At 41.0% G+C, this 5,138-nt stretch overlaps 1 pseudogene; it reads right to left on the bottom strand.

Moving 5' to 3' along the window:
* Positions 1–3,494: 3,494 nt before the first annotated feature.
* Positions 3,495–3,613, bottom strand: LOC112481169 (annotated as a pseudogene).
* Positions 3,614–5,138: the final 1,525 nt, after the last annotated feature.

Here is a 5,138-nt window from a genome sequence, read left to right as displayed (position 1 = left end):
AATGCCACAGAAGTGCTCTTTGTCCCTGAGCATGGACCTGCTAGCTGCTTGTAAATACCATCTATAGGACTCGGGGAAAAATATGCGAAGATTATGTAAGAAATAAGTCAGAAACATTCCTGGATTTCAAATGGACCCTAATACTCACTGTGAAACACGAGTGTAAGCCTTAGGTTAGAAGTACAGATAATAATATATACAGAGTATCATCATCATCATAATCACTATTTTGATTTTCCTATTTCTCTGACTCTGAGTACACACTGGTGATGGATAGGAAAGAGTATGGGAACGTGAGGTGGTTTAACTGCTACAGATTATTTAATTTCAAGGCATCTATTGTTAAGAGTGGAATAATTGCTTGGTTCTTCATTCTGCATGTTTTCATCTCAGTTCTTACAAGGGTTTCAGTGAGCGTCATCAGACTGCTGTTGGCAGATCCTCTGAGCTGCCGCGAGGTGATGGTGTTTGTTCAGAGTGAGCAGCAAACAGTTATAATCTCATTTCATTCAAATGATGTTATTATTGCAAGATGTAACCTGAACTGTTTCTGACACTCTCATATTTCTCTTGTTTAAAAAACAGCTTTCAACAGGATCTGGGAGAGCTGAGCAACTGATATATTATAGGAAATTATATTTTTAATCAATCATTTGCCTAAAGTCGTGAAAGCTAATCTTTGGTTTATAATTACTCAGACATAATACCACGTAGAAACTCTTCTTTCATTACAAGGCATCTAATAATTTTTATGGTTTTTCTTCTTTTGTATAGCAAAAAAAAAAAAAAAAAGTCTAAAAAAGATGCCCTTTAAATATAAAGACCCAGGATGAGAAACAGGATGAGAAAAGATATAGAAGGCAAAACATGAACATAAAAATATTGGTATGGCTATATTAATGCCAGTCAAAATAAATTTCAAGAGAAGGTTATGAGCAGAGATAATAAGAAGCATTTTATAACGATAAAAACGTCAATTCATCAGGATATGTAACAACACAAAATGCATACAGCCTTCAAAATCAATACAAAATACATAATAAAATTTTAGAATTCATGAAGAAAACATAAGTGTTAAAGAAAGAGAAAGATGTAGTTGGAGATTTTAACACCTCTCTCTCAGTAATTGACAGAAAAAGTAGGCCAAAAAAACCATGAGGAAGGATATAAAGATTTGACTGACACTCTCGACGAACTTGACCTAATTAGCATTTTCTGAACAATGGAAGAATACACATTCACCTTTCAAGAACGCATTAAGCATTCTCTAAGAGGGACCATGTGCTAGGCCATAAAGTATATTTCAGTAAATTTCAAAATATTGAAATCTTAAAGATTTAAAAGTATGTTTTCAAATCACGACAAAATTACTTTGGAATTAATAACAATAAGATATCTAGAACGTCTCCAAAGGGTTGGAATTTAAATGACTCACTTCTATATGATATATAGGTCAAAAAGAGAAGTCATAAGCAATAAGAAAACATTTGCTGAAAAATGATTTTAAGAAACCACAACATATTAAAAACTCAAAGATTCCACTAAGCCATTGACTTACGAGAGAAATTTATAGCTCTAAATTTCAGACCGTTGATTTGAAATCTTCTTGAACATGTTTCTACATTATCAAACTAGAAAAATGTAGGTGAGTTAAATCCAAAATACATAGAAAGGAGGAAAGAAATAAAGATAAGGGTCAAAATCAAAAAAATAGAAAGTAGGTAAATAATAGAGAAAATTAACAAGGACGATAGCCAATTCTTTGAAGAAATTTGTAACAGTGAAAATTCCTTAGCAAAACTGATTTTTATCAGTTGAGGGCTGACCAGAGAATCTGAGCCAACATGAGTGATATAGAATATAGGATGTAGGAATTTGACCTCATGCGATTGGGGGAGCTGGCTAAACAGCCCATGTGAAGCAATTGCATCAGTTACTGAAGCCTAAAGGACCTTCAGTCAGGAATGAAAAGGGGACACGAAGTGGGAGAAACCAGGGCCAACAAGGAGAACCAGCTAGAACGCAAGAGCACACACTTGAACCTGCACTGGTCTCCCACCACCGCTAAGCATCCAACTTCAATGTCTCCAGTTACACGCTGGTGCACTTGCCATCGCTGCATAGGCACCTGGACTGGGATTCGGAGATCCTGGAGCATGAGGTCCAGCAAGAGCGGGAGGACCTGCAGGCCTGGCTGTTGCCCCACCTGTAAGGTGAGCCTACAGAGACACGACAATGTACAGCAGCAGAACAGGCGCGCCAGCCCCTGCCAGGCCCTGAGCTGGCCACTGCTTCCCTCTCGCCTTCCAAATCTGATGCTAATTTCTCCTGAGCCCAACCCTGACCCATAAACAGAGAAGGAAACTCTAGGAAATGTAGTTTTGCTTGGTCAGGAAGACATGGGACATAACCTCGCTGACCAAGAAAACAGAGCGGACACAAATTACCAATATCACGATTGAAAGAGGGGATATCACTACAGATTATACAGACATTTGACAAAACAAACTCAGGCTGCTTTGTCGCTTACCTTCCACATTTCCTTGTTGTCTGCGCTCCCCAGAGAGAGGGTCACATGAAAAAAGCGAAAAGACATCAAATTACCCATCTCCCCGATTTCCTTGCTGCGTGAAATATTTCAACGCATTAAAGCAAAAACTTACACACTAGGTCAATTAGAGCATCAGGATTTACTTTGCAAAAGAATTCTTCAGGTAGCAGAACATGGACACGTTTCATGGAAGTTCATTATTTCATTGACAAACTCAAAGGCAAGAGCAATGAAGGCGAAAATCGTTAGCCACTTCACATTAAAGATCAGTGAGATATGAGGAGAAATTTCCTGAAAGGAAAATTGATGTGCCCATAATACTTTCAAGCAGAATCACACACAACCTTAAGACCCATTTATTGCCCAAAGTGGTTGTCTTCGTATGTGCTCCAGCTCCTTCGTTGTCCTATAATACGAGTTCTTTGCTTTTTGTGGCCAGAAATGTCTGACATGACATTCTTGAATGTGCAGAGCCGTTTGCAAATAGTGATCATGAAAAGGGGGCCACAAATTGGGTTTGGGTTTGTTTTCTCTTCCCACGCAAAGAGAACAGGCAGAGCGGCAGAGACTGGCTTTCGCAGAAGTGCAGGAGAACCCAGTGTAACATTATTTGTCATAGAACTTAGCACATGCTAAGGCTTCAGTGAGAAGGGCAAGGGCTTGGTCAAGGTCTTGCTGCCATTCTCCTCTGCCTCTACTGCCAGCGAGGAAATGCGTCCGATCAATTGATTCCTAAGAGGATATGGAGGTGCCTTCTCAGAGTTCTTACTGTGTTAAAAAGATGCCTGTAGAAATGCACTGTAGTACGAGTTTGTTTTTTTTGTTTGTTGTTTGTTTGTTTATTTGTTTGTTTGTTTTAGGTGAGACAACCCTTGGTTGACCTCACAGATTGCAAGGACCTTGTCAGCTTACAATCCCTTACATTTTTTATTTTTATTTTTTACGCCTACAGCACCCGGTGTTTCTAGGTGGTCTCCCATCCAAGTACTAACCAGGCCTGACCCTGCTTAGCTTCTGAGATCAGATGAGATTGGGCTTGTTCAGGGTGGCATGGCCATAGACACAAGTTTGTGATGGAGAGATTTCAGGCAGCCTGGGTTGCAATAGATTTCAGGGAGCCTGGGTTACAATAGATTTGGGTGCCATAGGGAGAATTTTTCAGGCTCGTTTGAGTTTTTTACTGTCTCCCTCCAGACTTCCTTCACTGTTCAGTGGGTCTATTGAGCGTCTGCTCTTTCGCGGGCCGGTGGGTGATGCCTGCCCAAATGGGGAGCTTGATAACATTTGCTCTCTGGTTGACAGTCGATTTTGTTCCTAATTTCCAACAAAGCCATTGTTTTTGACCCCACGTAGACCTAGGATGCTAGTTACCAGCCTGGTGGCTCCCGCTGTCACATTTCATGTCTTCTGGCAGAATCGTTGAGGTGGCGTTATTCAAACAGAGTTCTGAAAACATCTCCAGAGGAAAAGTCTTCTCTGCAGTCACTGAGCCTAAAGTCATCATTCAGAGAACAGCATTTATCACCATCAGAGGATGCTGAGAGCACCTTGAAGGCGGGGAGACAGGTGGCTGCCCAACCACTCTATCCAGAATACAGCAAGAAGGACCTACTGAGCCATCTCTTCCTCCCAGAATGAACTGCAACTTTCGAGCCTGGCAGCTCGATTTTATATTGAAACTTTATTCAATTAAATCTACATTTTTTTGGTCTTACTTCATGTCATTCCACTAATTGGTTTCAGCATCTACTTGTGCCAATTGCCACCACTATACTGCTTTAAAAAAGCTATTCTACTAAAGGAATTTAAAAATGTAAATGAATCTTATCTCATATTATCTCTTCATTTTCTGAGAAAATGGATGCCGGAAGAGAGGGTGGGAAATAATGAGTCAGCAAAATCAAGCAATGCCCAGACTGGAATTCAGTTTCAGCAGCGTGCTGGGGAGCTTGCCTCTGGAGCCCTGGGTTTGTTCTTATGCAGCCAGTGCACGTCGTGCATCCGCCATGTGCCACTGTGTTCTGGATGCTTCCAAGTCTAAGTGGGATCAGCCAAGAGTCCATGATGGCAGTCCCCAGCTTGCCGAACCTTCATTCATACTCAAAACTGTACTTCTGGTGTCTTTTTCCCAGATGGTTAAAATCATGACAACATCAACCGAACAATTATTTCCCAGAGTTCTTTCAGTAAATGCTGGCAGTGACTGTATCACCATCTCCTCCGCAGCCTCCTATTTCAAAAATAATGGTGATGAGGGAAAAGCATCAGAAGCAAAATAAAGCAAAAGGGTTCTCTTATTAAATGTCATTAAAAGACTCTTGGATTAAGAACAGGGACCCTGTCATAGTCAGGTGGCTCTGAAGACCAAGTTGGCAGGGAAGTGCCTCTAATTTCTTATCATCAGCTGGTGCTAGAGGGCTTGCAAGCCCACTCTGTTTAGAGGAGGAATCATAAAACAAAAAAGGGATTTAGAATAGCTGTGTCCACTGGTCACCAACCTGGATTTCAGGAGCCCTAGATGTTTAAGGGGATGCCTCCGGGCCACAAGAAGGGACTGTGCAGGATGGTCCAGGGGGCCGACAGACCC

This window comes from Pteropus alecto, unplaced genomic scaffold (assembly GCF_000325575.1).
Source record: "Pteropus alecto unplaced genomic scaffold, ASM32557v1 scaffold205, whole genome shotgun sequence".
Taxonomy (NCBI): Eukaryota; Metazoa; Chordata; class Mammalia; order Chiroptera; family Pteropodidae; genus Pteropus; species Pteropus alecto.
This window is presented reverse-complemented; position numbering and strand designations above follow the sequence as displayed.